This window comes from Mixophyes fleayi, chromosome 5, assembly GCF_038048845.1.
Source record: "Mixophyes fleayi isolate aMixFle1 chromosome 5, aMixFle1.hap1, whole genome shotgun sequence".
Taxonomy (NCBI): domain Eukaryota; kingdom Metazoa; phylum Chordata; class Amphibia; order Anura; family Limnodynastidae; genus Mixophyes; species Mixophyes fleayi.
Genome location: NC_134406.1, coordinates 169,793,749 through 169,812,964, shown reverse-complemented (window position 1 = coordinate 169,812,964; position 19,216 = coordinate 169,793,749).

Here is a 19,216-nt window from a genome sequence, read left to right as displayed (position 1 = left end):
TCCATGATTTTTAGCATTGTAGAGCTATTAATTATCTACTACAATTAAGAATGGTAATTAGGGACATACGGTACGTGACATGCACATAGGCACATAACTGTAGCCACTTAGCCATACTAGCTCCACCCATTCCATATTTCACTGTACCCATGAACACTTAATTCCACGACTATAGCTGGTAACAATACTCAGTTATATAGAACCATTCCATTTTGACAATAGTCTTATCCATTTTATCCCTAACTCTTCTTATTTTTATAGTGACAACATATTCTGCAGTGCTGTACAATAAGAGAACTTTATTAAGACACATTGGTCCCTGCCTTAGTGGAGCATATAATCTTGTATCCCTATCATTGACACACAAACACAAACTTAACCAATTAACCTAACAGTCTGTCTTTGTACTATCGGAGGAAAACAGGATCACCCAGAGGAAACCCACACAAACATGGGTAACATTGGATTTTATGAGCTTTAAACATTCTAAGGGGAACAATCTGTAATATTTATTTCCTCTACCCACAACTACAGATTGCTGGAGTATAACTATCACTCCCATTATGGATTCCCATATTTTGACATTTTTAGGCACCACTGCTTAGATATCTAATTTCTATTAAACTTGTAATTATACAGATTTATCTGAATGGACTTTCAGTGCTGCAATGTTATTATTATAATGCTCAATTTCACTGTCCATTTTAGATACTTTGTCTAATAAAAAGAATGTTTATGATAATATACAGGTATGTACTCAAAATGATCCTCAACAGAGGCGTATAATTCTCTTTCTCACAATATACTTTGTAGACCATATATATGTACTCACTCATCCTGCTTCTCATTCCTCATTGGTTTTCAGCATATTGTTCATGTAAAATAACTGACGCTGGTACAGCCAATCTACAATGCTACTCTCCATGAGGGCAAGTGTGTGTCCTACTTAGTGCCAATCTTACTGCCTAACAGCTATAGAACACTAGTAGTGATGACACTACTGCTGAGGTCATAATAGTCTGATCAGGCTCAGTCTCCACTGAACACTGAGGGTTATTAAAGGGAAATAATAAACTAATGACATGTTATGTTCAGGGCCATCTTTTCCATCGGGCACGATGGGCAGGTGCCTGGGGCCCCCACAGACAAGGGGGCCCCATAGGCAGGGCTCTTAATTAGAATAAATAATCCTGAAAAAAAAAACCTGCAAAAAAAAACCTTCAAGGGTCACTGAGCAAGTACATCTATCTATCTCTACCTCTATATATCTATATCTGTATCTCTCTCTCATCTATCTATCTATCTATATATATGGGCCCCGGTGCACTGCTTTGCCCGGGGGCCCATAATGTTGTTAAGATGGCCCTGGTTATGTTATGAACAATGACATTTCCATCAAATGTGTTTCTAGGGGAAATGCAAACAGAGATATGAATTTGCCAATCTGAACATTATATATTATCGAGTAAAGTAATACAGTATTTGTATACTTGTTAGCATATAGAGGGAAATGTTTTCGCTTTGTGCTTTACCACCGTGAAAGTTAGTTTTATATTTTACTGAAGAGGGGAAGGGACTGGCCACAATAGCAACATATTTAACATATGCTCTTTGTGAACATTGTTATATTATATTTACAGTTTTGATGGTTGTTTTAAAGTGATAATGAAACTAACCTTCAAAATAGCTACTTTATCAATCTACAGATTATTCCCCAGAACATTTCTCATTGGAAACAATGTAATGACATTTTTAATATTTTTATATAAAAAACTGTGTGTATAACTTCAAGGGTGTCATCTTAATGATAAAAAGAGTAGAGAAATGTTATCACTCTTTTGGAAGAAATGTCTATGTATTCTGGTATGAGGGCAATGAAATAAGGCTGTGTAAAGAGCAATCTGTGTGTACAATGTCTTTTGGTGAATTACATATAGTGTTAAAATCTTTAGGGTGCTAATATAGACATTGTGATTTGGGGGCTCATTTAGAACCTGATTGAGAGTAGGACTTATGCCGGTTGGTGTTGTTTAAAATATGCAAATTTGCACTGTGCCCACACACATCGAGAAGACGGGCATATGTGCGAATGGAGAATTGCTCACATCTGACACTTGCACTGTATTACAACCGGAAAGGTGGAACAGGGAAGCAAACGCAGCCCACGTACATCAAATGTGCTCTGATGCAGACCTGCAGGGGCATGTAATTGAAACCTGTCAGCAGGCGTATCTGTTGCAGGGTTCTGAGACCTGGTGAAAATATCTTTGCAGTGTGTAATTGTTAAATAAGTAAGTTAAAACACGACCCCCTCCTCCTCACCACACACACACACACACACACACACACACACACACACACACACACACACACACACACACACAAAGGTGTTGCCAGCATCAACACTTACAACTATTTAATTAAAACTTAAAAAAATAAAAATAATAAAAAATGTATTCCTATTTGTGTTTGATTCAATATACATACATACATTCAACAAACATAGAATTGTAATACACTTAGAGCCTCCACATTGGAAGCAGACTAAAGTTTTCTGGAGGAGCCAAATATTAAACAATTTTGCTTGCCCTATTATATTGGCGTCTGGGATCTGAAAAAAACTAGGAGCTAACATATTATGTACCATATTCACTTCTTAAATACAATAGATAGAAGAGTTTTAAGATTAGATTTCAAAACTGGAAGAGATTACAAAAATGGTTAATTTTTAATTTTTATTTTTCTTAATTAAACAGGAGAAACTGTTACATTCAGAGATAAATAACATATATGAATGTACATTTTCCCCTTGTTTGTCATCTTTGCCTGTATTTTCAATCTATAGAGTATCCCTGTCTATATTTGAAGGGTCTATTTATTCAACTTCTATAACGGTTACTCTGATAGTATAAAAAATTGTTTCTGTGAAATTCCATACAGTAAGTGCAGTGGTCAAAGTGAGCCGCTATACAATGGTATGGTATACCTGCACTTCTTCCTATGGCGCTCCATGTAATGAAGGCAATGAAATTCCATAACCAAGTGCTCCAGACTGACTGCGGGGCTGGTTTTCTGGGCCCTAAAATGTCACACCCACAGCCACTCTAACTACTCTAGCAGTTGTATTTCTTTTAATCAGCTGACCAATTAACTCAGATGAATTTTTTTATAAATCAGCACAACTATACCTAAACAGTAGGTCTAAGGATGCAGAAATGTTGGTGATTTCATCACTTATAAGTGTTTTATTCACAAAATGATCTTCATTTGCTGCAGCCTGACATTGCACCTCTTATATCACTGCTCATGACAAAATAACTTAAACATTTTTTTTCTCTGTTTCTCTCTATACATTTAATCTCCTGTCAGTGATTCTTGATTTTCTACTATGTTGAATAAATTCTTCTTCTTAATAACCCTCCATGGCATGGTCATTAGAACTATAACATCCTTCAACCTGCCTGCATCACATCCCTTTGTCCACATTGTCCAATCACTACTATACTACCCTCTGATTAACATTCATTAACTTTTTCCATATTTTTATTCCTTAACTGTAACATTTCCTGTAACTCCTGCTTCTATTAGCTGTTGAAATAACATCAAATGCAGGTCATCCCCTCATCTCGCATATGCGTCATTCTGATTCAGCACACTATAGAAGTCCAGCAAACCTCAAACACATCACCTATCTCCCATCAAATTCCTCTTTTGCAAATTTAGCACACTTGAAAGTCATATTCAAATATCACTGTAGCTCATGGGCTCTGGCGATAAAGGTCTCCTTTTACATTCCCATCTTTTCAACCTTTCTCATTAATGTTAATACTTGAGAAGCAATTTATAAGTTTGCCACTTTCTTTGCCCTATTCCTTAAATCAAAGTATGGTTTCAAATTGCTCTATTTGCATAAAATAAAAAGTTCAGAATCTTTAATTGTTTATTACATACATGAGTAAGACAGCATTTGATAAATATGACAAGCAAATTCATGAGAGACAAACACATATTAAAATAACAAAAATGTTTGTCCACCTAGAGCTTCTGACAAACTAAGTGTTAGGAACCCCTCCAGCCGGCACAACACAACCCGGAGTCTACTCTGCCAGTCAGGTGTTCACTGGAGCCCCTGATGGTGGGGACAGACTGGGCTGCAGACTGACAGAGGGTCGTGAAGTGTGTACCGGCTGGGGAGAACCCAGGCAAGAAGAGTCAGGTCCACGCAGAGGTCAAAAGGTCGGCAGCAGGTAACAGAAACGATGAACAAGCTGAGGTCAGAGGTCACAGGCAAAGTAGCAGAACGGGTAAACGAGCCAAGGATCGGGGTCACAGGAAACACAAGCGAAGTCAAATACGAAGCCAAGGGTCATACACGGGAAGTCAAAACGTAGATACAGGAACAGGAACTGGAGCAAGCAGGTCAGCAGACTGGAGCACAGAAGCTATGACCTACAGGAAGCGAGCCGCGGCGGCTCGTGACAGTACCCCCCCCTTGAGGAGGGGTTAAGGAACCCCGACATCCCGGTTTCCTTGGAAATTTTTTAAAGAACTCCTTCAACTGTTTAGGAGCATCGAGTTGTCTCCGTGGGATCCAAGACCGTTCTTCTAACCCACGATTCCTCCACTGCACTAGGAAGTGCACCTGACCTTGCACTTTTTTGGAATCCAAGATCTTCTGAACAACGTATCTTGGTGATCTGTTTGATTTTCTCTCAGGCAAATTTGAAGACTGGATTTGAGTAGGATATAATACCGGCTTCAACAGAGAACAGTGAAATGTGTTGGGAATTCTCAATGAGCCCGGAATTCTTAACCTAAATGCAACAGAATTAACCTGCTTGATGATAAGGAACGGGCCGATGAACTTGGGACCCAACTTTTTGCAAGGCTGTCTGAGTTTAATGTTTTTTGTAGACAGCCACACTCTCTGGCCCACCTTGAAGGAGCAGATGGTACGGTGGCGATCCGAAAAATTTTTTGCGACAACTGAAGCCTGTTTCAGAGATGCCTGTATTTTCCTCCAGATAACTCTGAGATCTCTTGCAGTGGAACGGATCTCCTGGACACCAACTGGGTTAAGTGAATACAGGGAGTTAGATCTGGGGTGAAAACCATAATTGCAGAAAAACGGAGAAGTTTTAGTAGATGAATGACAGGAATTGTTACAGGCAAATTCCGCCCAGGGTAACAAGGAAGACCAATTATCATGGAACTCTGACGTGTAGCATCGCAAAAATTTTTCCAAGGACTGGTTAACTCTTTCGGTCTGCCCATTGGACTGAGGGTGATATGCGGATGATAAACTAACCTTGATTCCGAGGAGGGTACAGAAAGATCTCCAGAATTGCGCTATGAACTGAGAACCCCGATCGGAAACTATGTCAGTAGGGAGTCCATGGAGCCGGAAAATATGTTGAATGAATAAGACGGCCAAATCCCGAGCTGTAGGCAGTCTGGGTAAGGGAACGAAATGGGACATCTTACTGAACCGGTCTACCACGACCCAAATGGTATTGTGTCCTGCAGAAGGTGGTAGATCCACTATAAAGTCCATGGACAAGTGGGTCCATGGTTTTGCAGGTGGTGCCAAAGGAACTAACTGGCCTATTGGGCGGATCCTAGGAACTTTGTTTCTGGCACAAACCTCACATGAGAGGACATGACTCCTGACGTCAGCAGACATAGAGGGCCACCAGACTGTACGGGAAAGGATTTCTAACGTCTTAAAAATTCCAGGATGCCCTGCAACCCTACTGTTATGCGCCTCTGCAATAACCGCCTTCCTTAGATGGACTGGAACAAAGAGACGTCGCTCCGGAGTAGTATCAGGGGCTAATTTCTGGAATCTCTGAAGTGTGATACTCAGATCTTGGGTCAACCCGGCATGGATTACAGAAGGGGGAATAATCGGCTCTGGGATAGTGACTGGAATGTGGTGTGCCGAGAAACTTCTGGAAAGGGCATCTGCCCGGACATTTTTGGAGCCTGGTCGGTAGGTGATCAGGAAGTTAAACCGGGTAAAGAATAACGCCCACCGGGCCTGTCTGGGATTTAAACGTTTGGCTGACTGTATATATTGTAAATTCTTGTGATCGGTAATGACAGAGATCTGATGTGAAGCACCCTCCAACCAATGCCGCCACTCCTCGAAGGCCCATTTGATTGCCAATAGTTCTCTATTACCGACATCATAGTTGGCCTCCGCTGAAGAGAACTGACGGGAGAAATAAGCACATGGGTGCAGACGATTAGTATGAGGATCCTTCTGCGATAGGATGGCACCGGCACCGATGTCAGAGGCGTCGACCTCAAGAATAAATGTCCTAGCTGGATCCGGATGTCTAAGGACCTGAGCGGAGACAAAGGCCTTTTTCAGGCTTTCGAATGAGGCTACTGCTTGGGACGGCCAATTAGTTGGATCCATTCCTTTACGGGTCAGAGCGACAATGGGAGCCACAATGTCGGCAAAGTTGTGAATGAATCTCCTATAATAATTGGAGAAGCCCAGGAACCTCTGCACCGCCTTAAGATTGTTGGGTTGCACCCAATCCAGAATAGCCTGGACCTTAGCTGGATCCATGGAGAATCCCTCAGAAGAGATTACATAGCCTAAAAAGGATACCCTCTGTACCTCGAACTCACACTTTTCCAGCTTAGCGTACAGGTGGTTCTCTCGTAATTTCTGTAGAACTTGTTTGACGTGAGTCTGATGGGCGGGCAAAGATCTGGAATAGATGAGGATATCATCTAAATAGACGACCACGAAACAACCAAGGAATTCCCGAAGAACTTCATTGATCAAGTCCTGGAACACTGCAGGTGCATTACTAAGGCCAAACGGCATGACCAGATACTCGTAGTGGCCAGAGTGCGAATTGAATGCCGTCTTCCACTCATCTCCTTCTTTGATACGGATGAGATTATATGCTCCGCGAAGGTCGATTTTAGTGAAGACAGTGGCCCCTCTTAGCTGATCAAACAAAACCGAGATGAGCGGAAGGGGATAGGTGTTCTTGACTGTGATATGATTCAATCCCCGGTAGTCAATACAAGGTCTTAACCCTCCGTCTTTTTTTGATACAAAGAAGCATCCCGCTCCTACGGGAGACTTAGATGGCCTGATGAAGCCTCTCTCCAGGTTTTCGTCGATATACTCCTGCATGGATTTTGTTTCTGGAGCAGAAAGGGAATACAAACGCCCCTTAGGTAACTTGGAACCAGGAATAAGTTCGATGGCACAGTCAAAGTCACGATGTGGCGGTAAGGTATCAGCAGCCTTCTTGGAGAACACGTCCCAGAATTCATGATACTGTGAGGGAAGCCGCTCCGGAATAGGCTGAATCATACGCAGAGACAGTGACAAACAAGACTGTGTACAATAAGTACTCCACTTGACAATCTCTCCTTTTACCCAGTCTATGACAGGGTTATGACAGGAAAGCCATGGGTGGCCCAAGATCATAGGAACCGACGAACAATCGATCAGGAAGAAGGTGATTGACTCAGAATGGAGAGCTCCGATCTTCAACTGTAGTGGCGGGGTCTCCCAGGAAATCTTGCCACCAGGCAACGGACCTCCGTCTAAGCCACAGACAGTAATGGCAGAGTTGAGTTTTACCATCGGAATTCCGGCAGAGCGGGCAAACCCAATATCAAGGAAGTTGCCTGCAGCTCCGCTATCAATGAAGGCCGACAGGTCCACAGAGCGAGCCCGGAAGGTGAGCTGTGCAGGGATTAATACAGCATTTTTCGGGGAGATAATTTGCAGACCTAGGTGAACTTTCCCCTCATTCCCTAGGCATGGTCTTTTCCCGACTTATTTGGGCAAGAACGGGAGAAGTGGCCTTTTATGCCACAGTATAGACATAGACCTTGCGAACGTCTCCTGTCTCTCTCTTCCGAAGAGAGACGATATGCTCCTAATTGCATAGGCTCCTCACCATCCTGGGAAACAGGAACGAAGGCGAATGGAGGTGACGATGCTTCCTTTTCAGTTTTCCGCTCCTTATATCTTCTGTCAATTTTAATGGAGAGGTGCATCAGATCCTCCAGAGAACTAGGAGACGGGTATTGCACCAAAGAATCTTTAATCTGTTCAGATAGGCCGAGACGGAACTGACTCCGTAAGGCAGGGTCGTTCCATCCACTATCAGGTGACCATCTACGGAATTCAGCGCAGTATTCTTCTGCCGACCGTCGGCCTTGTTTCAAGGACCGTAGATGAGCTTCCGCGGAGGCCACTCGATCCGGGTCATCATACAGTAGACCCAGTGCCTCGAAGAAGGAGTCTACGGACTGCATGGCCGGACTGGTCTGCGGCAAAGAAAACGCCCAGGACTGGGGGTCACCCTGTAGAAGGGAAATAATAATCCCAACCCTTTGCTGCTCTGAACCGGAGGAGCGAGGTCTCATCCGAAAATAGAGCTTGCAGCTCTCCCTGAAGTTCCGAAACAGGGTTCTATTTCCGGAGAACCGATCTGGTAAGTTCATTTTGGGTTCACAGATGGGACCTGGAGTCGGTTGTGAAGCTTTTGTGGCTTCTTCTTGAACAGACATACGCTCAGCCAATCCCTGCATCATCTGATACAAGGACTCAACGTGGCCTGCTAGAGTTTGTGCTGGAGACGGTGTGGATCCACTTGTATCCATTCTAACCTTGTCTGCGTGAGTGGGCGGTTATAATGTTAGGAACCCCTCCAGCCGGCACAACACAACCCGGAGTCTACTCTGCCAGTCAGGTGTTCACTGGAGCCCCTGATGGTGGGGACAGACTGGGCTGCAGACTGACAGAGGGTCGTGAAGTGTGTACCGGCTGGGGAGAACCCAGGCAAGAAGAGTCAGGTCCACGCAGAGGTCAAAAGGTCGGCAGCAGGTAACAGAAACGATGAACAAGCTGAGGTCAGAGGTCACAGGCAAAGTAGCAGAACGGGTAAACGAGCCAAGGATCGGGGTCACAGGAAACACAAGCGAAGTCAAATACGAAGCCAAGGGTCATACACGGGAAGTCAAAACGTAGATACAGGAACAGGAACTGGAGCAAGCAGGTCAGCAGACTGGAGCACAGAAGCTATAACCGGCAATGAGGCAGCAGACCTCATTGCCTTAAATACAACCCATAACCAATCAGAACCTGCCCCTAGACAAGGCCACACTTGTAGGCTAATTGCCAGCACCTAGCAAGACCAATCAGGGCTTAGCCCTGAAATCCACACCTGCAGGCTAATGCCTGCTAATTCAGCCACAGGCTAAATCTGCCTGATTGTCCCTAGAGCGCATGCGCGCCTGGCTGCCAGGACACGGCGCTGAGGAAGCGTCCGACCGTTGCCTTGGCAACGGTCGGGAGTTGGAAGGAAATGACGTCCCGGTCGTCATGGTGACGGCCGGGAAGTTGAGACCTACAGGAAGCGAGCCGCGGCGGCTCATGACACTAAGCAAACTCAATGTTTCATTTTGATACTATCTTTTCTACAGTATTCAATCTGATCAGATGTCTCTTGAGTTTTCAGAAATATAGATTGAAAAGTCTAAAGGTCATTTCTCCAAACTCATTCTCCTAGACCTCTCTGCTGCTTATGACACTGTTGAGCACCCTCTTCTACACATCCTTCCCTCCATTGGCCTTCATGACACAGTTCTTTACTGGTACACTTTCTACTTATCGAACTGCTTCTTTAGAATTTCTACCTCTGGTACATCCTCTCCTCCACTCTCACAAGGCTCTGTTCTTGGTCCTTTAATTTTTCATTATACACCTTTTGTCTTGGGAAACTTTGCTCATTCAGCCTTCAATACCACCTCTATGCTGATGACAACCAAATCTATATCTGTTCCCCTGACCTCTCTCCATCTGTACTATCTTGTGTAACCAACTGTCTTTCTGCTATCTCCACATGGATGTCCCAACGCTACCTAAAGCTCAATATGTCCAAAACAGAGATTATTTTTGATCTTCCTCCTACCAAAGACATCACCTGCCCTCAAATCTCCCTCACTGTCAATAACACCACAATTCCCTCAGTCTCCACAGCCTGCTCCCTTGGTGTCACACTTAACTCCAACCTTACATCCAGACTCTATCCCAGCTCTGTCAGTTTAACCTTAAAAACATTGTCAGAATATGCCCTTTTCTTACTCAACGTGCTACCAAAACTCTTATTCATTCTCTCATCATCTCCTGACTTGAATATTGCAACCACATGCTATCTAGCATTCCTGAAACCTGTATTTCTACACTTCAATCCATCCTAAATGCTGCTGCAAGGCTGATCTTTTTCTCTCACCGCTCCACATCAGCTGCACCACTTTCCAAATCCCTACACTGGCTCCCTGTGTCCTCCAGAATCAAATACAAATTACTCACCCTTACCTTCAAAGCCTCAACAACTCTACCCCTGCATATATCTCAAATCTCATATCATATTACTCTTCCTCTTGCCCTCTTAGATTTACCTCTGACTTTCCCCTTGTCTCATCTCTGGTAACCACCTCTCTCTCCAGCCTACATGCTGCTCCCCACACTCAGTCAGACTTCCCCAGTTTTCACATCTGTATTTATTTTGTCTACCTTGTATGTCCCTGTCTTTATGTATGTATTGTTTTCCCTACTGTTCGTCACTGCGCAGCACTGTGGCGCCTTACAAATCTATGATAATAATAATAATAATAATAATGATAATAATAATAATAATGGATACTACTTTCCATTCCAATAAGGGGCACACACTTTTCTGTTACTGGGAAGCATACAGTCTAATACCATTTCTGCAGTCATCTTTTTTAATGCACTAGTAGTTTTCATAATCTAACTTCCTTAGAGAATAAAATAGCAATATACCATTGGGTTCAGAAAATAGTTGTATTCCCAGTGGATTGTGCTGCCTAATGCACAAAATACTTTACTTTTTTCTTTATCAGCATGTCATAAGAAAATGTCTGTCCCTTCGATAGGGTTTCAAACACTAAAAATGGCATAGCAAACTTAATGTCCGCTATGCACAAGCTCAAGATTCTTGGTGAAGGGTAGTTGTGTTCTTGCACTGTGATGCATATATCCAGGTATTCAACCTATGGAACTTAACAGCTGTCTGTGTTAAGCAGTACCCCACATGGCTCTTTCCATCTGGATTCCATCTGGGTTCCATCTTCTGCCATTCACATATACTATATCACCTGACTGGATCCTGTAGGCACACAGGTCGTGTTCTTTAGGCAATGGAGCTGTGGTTCCTGAAAGGAAAACAAATTTTAGCAACATTGGTTTTCAAGATACCATATCTAAAGTTGGCTGTGAACAGTAAGGACAATGTAATTTCTATTTTATCCATAATACTTTACAAATTTCTTTTGTTACCTTGTCAGTACTATTGATTTATTGGTCTGTTTATATTCAAACCTCTCACAAACCTCAGAATTAAATCCTTAAGCAACATTTTGCTTTATCTGGTATTGCACAAGGATAGCTTCAAACCAAAGTGAAGACAAACAATTACATGTTTGAAAGTGCGAAATATGAATAATATCAACTTGAATATTTACAAAAGGTACCAAAGGTTAGGGTATGCTGCTTTCTGTGTCCTCACATCCTTACCCACATTATATGCTTGACAAATAGGGCAACTTTCAAGCGCAAAATTCTGCTTTGTTTTACTGCACATTATCAGTAAAGCAATGTGGAATTTAGAGATTAACATAAATTTCCCTTGATGCCCCTAAACTTGGAGATGATGCAAATATAGTAAGGAGATGCGGTCTGTACTGAACATGCCACATCTCCAGATATGCATGTTTTCAGGCATACCTCTTTCGTTTTTCCTCGACCTCTTGCGCAAAGATCTGTGCTGATGATAATTCTCCGCCCAAAAGTGAGCCAACCGCCTGCGCACGTAGTCTGGGCTATTCACAGCTAATGCGTTGGGACACAAAGTGATTGATACCCCTACAAAAGTCACAACCCACACTAGGATATGACAGACTGGCCTGGTCCCACTCTAACAGGGTATCAGTCCTAATCTGTTCAGCACTGGGCTGAATTCCTGTGGGGAATTGGGCCTACAAAAACTGTTCCCTTATGAAAAAACAGTCCCTATGGAGTATATATGTAAATAGCCAAAGAGAGCGGTTTTCTCATGCTCTTGTCAATCTGAGCGAAGCCCCTCTTTATTAGTTACTTGTGGACAGCCCCTTGGCCTATCATTTGTGACACAGCTCTGCTAGGAGCAAGTGATGCATTGTTTATGAAGGTTTGAGCTACCCTTTGTTTACCAATAGATTTCCAAAGAAGAAATAAGAAATAAGATATAAATAAAAAATGAAAGAAAAATAAATGAGAAAGAAGAAGATCCCTAAGGATTTAGTTCTGCAAGGGCCAGCATACCCAAGCAGTTTATTGCTGCCAGTGCATGCTGAGACAAGTACTGCCACATATTAAATTATTATTTATTTACATTTTTGGCATAATTGCCCCAACACCAGCCGCCTAAAGGTTTTAGAGAGCCCCAATACTATCAGCAAGGGGCTAGATTTTTCTAGTGGGGGCTCATTCTTTTTTGCAAGCCATTTGCCTCTAAGGAATTCAGCACCATACTGAACAAGATTGGGTTGAGTTTCACTATTACAAGGGGACCCCAAATGCAGCCACAGCAATATACATTTATAGCATATCTTCTTTTTTTTAATCAAACTTTTATTGAAGAAGTTCAGAATATAAAACAAACATTGTAAAATCATAAACGCAAATCTGGAGACAGAACAGAAAACTCTAGAACACTAGAGAGTGTAACAGTGTAACATCAACAAAAAAGAATAGTGCATAAACCATGACCGATTGTGCGAAGCATGAGATTGTTTATCCGCTGTGGTCTCCACCACATAAAGTCTTAGTGCCCAGCACCACAGAGAGGAGCACTTAAAAATACACATTGCATCAGGAGTCATACGTGTATCCTATGCAAGAAAAAAACAGGGAGGATGATTTTATAAATAGAGATCTGAGGCACATGGAGACCAGGGGGTAAATGTATGAAAGTCCGATTTGTTCAACTCGCCGGAAATTGGCGACTTTGCAGCTAAAATTTAAAGCGGCGATGGCTTGTAAAGGCAAGTTTGCCAGTGAAGCTCCTGCTGAGTACTTTACAAATGGGATAACTAAATATTTATCTCAGCAATACAAGCCTTTTCAGCAAATTTCCTCTCACCCTCCACAATTGCACAATCATTGTTGTGTATGCAACATGTGCGGTTCGATCGTACAGCTTACAGGTGCTAGTTATCTGTACTCTCTATGATTACAATTTGGACTACCTATTTTCACCGTATACCCTGAATACTACTTTTATTTTCACTGTATACTATCTTTATTTTACAGTACACTATCTTCTTATAACCTTTATCAACAACAGTTATACTTTTGCATTCACACAATTCACAATTTCACATACACATTTGTTTTTTGTACAGAAAAATTATTTCCCAAATGTTAGTAAAAACTTCTCAGAGGTTTTAACAATTCTTTTCACTATAAAATACATTGGCAACATCTATAAATATAAACGTTTAAACATGTTGCAAATGTACAGGGATATATGTATATGCTATGCAAATAAACCACGTATTAATCGCAAAATGACATCAAAAAGAGTGATTTTTCTTTCCTGCCCTAGATCCTCACCAGCACCTCTTAGAGTACACAAAGCGGATATTCTGTTTAGCAAGACTGGATCATTAAAAGGCATAGTACTATTTGCGTTCTTACATGTATATGACTCGTCTCCCACCCTTTGTTGGTAAACAGAAATCTGTTGGTTTTGCGAATCCTTGCGTAGTGTTGCGCCGTTCAGAGCCCCCATCTGTTATTTTCGTATTGTTGTTACCAATAAATATTGTCTGATGTGAATAATGTGGTTCCAACGCACAAAGAGATTTAATAGCAATATATAGCAGAATTACAGCAAACCATGATGATGTATAAGAATTATATAACAAAATACAAGAAAGTATAACCGAATACGTTACACATGCGCCCCTGGATCCAGGTACAGCTTCAGTCTTGAAGTCTGCAGTCAAAGAGATTTAACACTGGGCCGGTGGATTGCTTATATACAGTTTGAGTTAGCAAAACACAGTTATGATGTTGCAATGTACTCAAAAATGAACTAAGGTCTTTCTTCATTGTCCAGGGTTTATGATGTTCCAGTAGAATGCTGGTCATAGGTCAGTTCAAAGGAGTTCTCTGTCCAAAGGAAAGGGGCAGCTCACTCCGACAGCTGAGCACATGTAATGCTTTAGGGAACCATCTAAATCCAGTTTAAACCAACCTATTAACATGTTCTACATACATTATTATAGAGTATCAATCTCATAATAATCATAACTAGCGATCACAGTGTGCGATCACTCAGTCGCTGATACCAGATTTCTACTGGTGAAATGAGGAATAATATAAGACCAAACACCATACATTTCTTAGGACCTGAACTATAAATACCTTTAATGTAAATCTATCCTTTTATAAATAACCTTTAAGTCTTACAAATAAACCGATGTGATTTGGAAGTTTATTTAATGTGTACTATTTACAAATGTAAGTGTAAATGTAAGTGTGTGTGTTGTTTACTCATGTGATTGAGTTATTAGACATAGTGAACTAAAATCGCACAGTAAACCAATAATAATTCACTTTAGCTGACTTCATCCAATTATTTGACTTCGACACTCGTAGGAGGGTCTATTGTTGTAGGACCCTTATCATAGGGTCCAGGACATGGGGCAGCCCATCTCATCCCTCTTGTCCTTTCAAGGGTTCTACCCAATAGAGTTTTAATCAGTAGGGAGGTCGATGGGGTGTCATAAAAATATTTTATTACATCTACGAAATAACAGCCAAACTCCCTGCTTTCTAAAACAGCATGCATGAAGGACCACAAAACAGTGTCCAACGCCTTATGGGCAACGAGACTAAGGAGCATATTTGAAAAATCCGAAGCTATAAAGGAAACCAATATGGACGCAATCACGGTACGTATGCCACTGGCCTAGTGATGGCCATGTACAAACATCAGTTGATGCTCACTTAACAAAGAGAGCAAAATAGTCTGGAGGGGTATCACCGTAAACCTGGACAATATTTTAAAGTCCAAGTTCAATAGTGTGATGTGACAATATGAAGAAAGTAACATGGGGTCTCTGTCTGGCTTTGGGACGAGGGTCGTGAAGACCTGGTTTTATTACATATCTTTATGTACTTTAACGTATCTTCAGGCAACCATATTTTAACACACTATCCTAAGATATGAGAAACTCAGCACAATTTTGCAGCCTGCATTTTATGTACATGCTGGCTTCAAATTGCGTTCAGCCCCATAGAGCGCAAAACATAAAGATTTTAGATTTCTAAAAAGAGAGAATGACACACCTGGGGGCAGATTTGAAAAGCTGTGATATTGCCTATAGCAACCAATCAGATTCTAGCTTTCATTTTGTAGAATGTACCAAATATATGATAACTAGAATCTAATTGGTTGCTATAAGCAACATCTCCACTTTTCAAAACTGCCGTAAAGTCGCTTCTTGATACATTTACCTCTGGAGAGTATTTAAACTAGCATAGATTCCCCAAGCAATTTACAGAACACTATGGGCCTGAGTCATTAAGGACAGCAAAGCAAAAAAAAAGGAGTAACTTTGCACCCTGGCAAAACCATATTGCATTGGATGGGGAGGTAAATTTACAATGTGTTGACAAATTTATAGTTGGGGTAGGGCATGCCCTAGATCAACTTTAAATTTCAGTGTAAAAATAAAGTTATCAGGTATTTGTGTTCTCTATGACATGAAAGTTAGTATTTTCTTTATGTGCAAAATAATAAAATAATTTGCACTCATTGCATTGTGACATGGTTTTGTCTAGGATCAAGTATATTTTTTGCTTTGATCTCCTTAATAGCTAATGCCCTATACCTTTCAGAGGGGGAATACTCTGGAATTTATAGCAATCAGTACACATTCTTTTCTTCTTGGTTATTACACAAGTTTCATATTTTATTAACTTCACCATCTTGAAAATGGAGGTCTATTCTCTATTGTCTAAGCATAAGAGGGCTGATGCAACGTTGGCCACAACAGTGCTCTTCAAAGTGAAAATTGAGTTCACTAAAAACCCCACAATTGTAGGCATATACAATGCTGCAACTATTACAAGATATGTGCAGGTGTGCTCCTGTAGCATATGTCCTGAATTTATGCCATGTTTATAATAATAATTTGTTTTGTTTGCAAAATGCATATTCGCTAAAACGTCAAAAACCTTTCTATTACAAGAAAGAAAACTCCCCATCTTGTGTACATGAAACAAAAAAATGCTGTTTAAGCATCCACACAAAATAATAATAATTGCATATTTAATGAAGAAGCACTTATCAGTATCAATCAAGGGGACATTGTTACATTTTTGATATTCACAAGGTGTTGTTTGGGGCACACCATGCTAATCAGTCATCATTATGTGTTAATAACTGTGGCTGGATCAGATATAAATAACTTATTGTAGATATTTTTTCCAATTAGGAATAGAGTGCACCTCTGTATATCATTGCATATGTACTTATCTTGTAATATTGGTGTATGGAAAAGTACTGACGTCTGAAACAGTTTATCATGTTTGGGTTTTGCCATTGTTTGGAGAAAGGTAATCTTTTGTTAACCTCGCTAAGTGACGAAAACATCTGTTGAGCCTGAAAGACAGGATGAGGTCATTATACTTGCTGAACTTCCTATCTAAGTGATCACATAAGAATGTGAATTTTGCAATTTACATTACGTTCAAAGAGAGATAAGAGAAATGTTATATCCTAATGGTAAACATTCAATAGAAAATTTCAGACATAGTGGTGCCTCTCACAGCAATGAACAAGGTGTTAAACCCCTCCGATTTGATTTATGTTTAGGCTGCATGAAGCACCTGAATTGGTTAGAGGGGCAGGAGGCTGAATTTCCTCCTGCCAGGGTATCTGTGTAAATCTGTATAAAAATGCACTGTTTGACCATCTATTAGTATTATTCCATCTGTAACTCTTGAAAGATCGCTAGTACCACAAACTGGCATTTAACTGTTCTTATAGGGGTTACTTGAGCTAATAAAACATCATTGCTTCAAGATCCTGCTTTGACGACTACTTGCCTGCTGTAATTCTTGTGACCTGAAGATAAAACAGACCTAATCCATTATCCGGCTGTTCTGAAGTTGGAGCCCAGTGTCCACTTCCAACATTTTGCCCACTACCCTGCAGCAACCCTATTAGGAGGCAAGATGTCAGGTGTACCAGCAAGGAGGTACCCTAGCAGCATGAGTTACCCAGAAGGACGCAGTTCTAGGTGACGCTAAGGAGCATAGTGGTGGCAGCAGCAAAGACCCCCTCCTACTGCAGTTAGAGGGACGCAATTTGGGATAAAGAAAGGGGATGTGGCAAGGCAAGCCCAGCCGTTACCCAGCAACATAACAGACAGGACGGTATAGATGGTTCATCCTGTCATAATAAATGGAACATGCATGTGGGCAGCATGGTGTCCAAATAGTTAGCACTTCTGCCTTACAGCACTGGGGTCATGAGTTAAATTCCCGACCATGGCCTTATCTGTGAGGAGTTTGTATGTTCTCCACGTGTTTCTATGGGTTTCCGGGTGCTCTGGTTTCCTCACACACTCCAAAAACATACTGGTAGGTTAACTGGCTGCTAACAAATTGACCCTAGTCTGTGTGTCTGTCCTTGTCTGTGTGTGTGTGTGTGTGTGTTAAAGAATTTAGACTGTATGCCCCAATGGGGCAGGGACTGATGTGAATGAGTTCTCTGTACAGAGCTGCGGAATTAGTGGCGCTATATAAATAAATGGTGATGATGTCTGTATCTAGACTGACATTTATTACCTTGCCAAGTAGCTCTTTATCTTGTATTGCACAGCACTGCTATTGTCATCTTTGATTGCCCTTACTTTGCTTTTTTCTATTGATGTGCCCCCATACACTCTTTATCCAACTTGAATAAATGCACTGGTTTAGTTTTATCCCATTACTATTTGTTTGGTCAGTTTGGGGTCTATTTATGAAGCAGTGAAGAGCCTAAAATCCAGTAAATGTGCCTGGCTTTCACCATTTCATCTTATTTGAGAAAGGCTTAGCACCGGAGAAATAAGAGATTTCTCTGGCCTTAGGCAACATCAAGCTGGTTAACACCGTCCCCATGGACCTCTATGAGTATGGTAATCTGAACCTATTCATTAAGCGGTGAAAAGCAAATCTCAGTCCTGCTGGAGAGGATCCTCTTAGCAGGCTGCATGCTCCTGCCCTCCTTAGGCCAGAGTTGACTTTTCTGCACAGTAGCGACAAAACATCAGCGCATGTGCTGTCTCTGCAATGGAGCAAGTCTCTTTCGTTGCAGAGAGGGATTTTCACTGAGGATCAAACGGAAGTTAAGTAATCTTCAGTAGCAGCAATGCAGATCCTTAAGTACCACTGCCCACCAATGATAAACAGACCCCATTGTGTTGTAGGGAAGACAGGTAGCACCATCCTAGTTTGCCCTCCTGAAGGGTGAGCACGCATTTAGTGTACAACTAATCCAAGACAGAATTATGTGAATTCACAGTTACCTCATCCTCATAGGTTATATGGGCCATGGGCTTCCCCCGACCTATTGAGCCTTGGGAACATTTCCCCTTTCTAAATTAGACTGTTAGTTTAAAGTTTATACTTTGGACAAATTACGCATATTTCCATCCTTATATTTAACATTGTATAATTTTATTTAAAAATAATGATCGAGAGTAAGAACACTACTGAAACATGTAATTGAATTACAATGCTCATAATTTTCTGTATAGATGACAGATTGTTTATGAATTTTCATCAGGACATTCATTTTGTCTGTCTGTAGAGCAGAGGTGCTGCCTTGGCCTTCTTCATTGATGTTCTTTTCCTCTTCAGAATTTGCAGATTCAACTTTTAGAGTGACTTCCAGTGACTCCCCAACTTTATATCCTAGTCCAGTGGTTCCCAAACTTTTGCAGTTCGCGGCACCCTTAGAGTCTCCAAATTTTTTCAAGGCACCCCTCCAAAATAATTATTGAGCAGTCCTGTTTTAGAAGTAGTTGGGTCAAAAATTGTAATAAGTATTTAGGTCAGGACAGAAATACTTATTTAGTTGTATGCAAAAATGCCCCCTCTGCA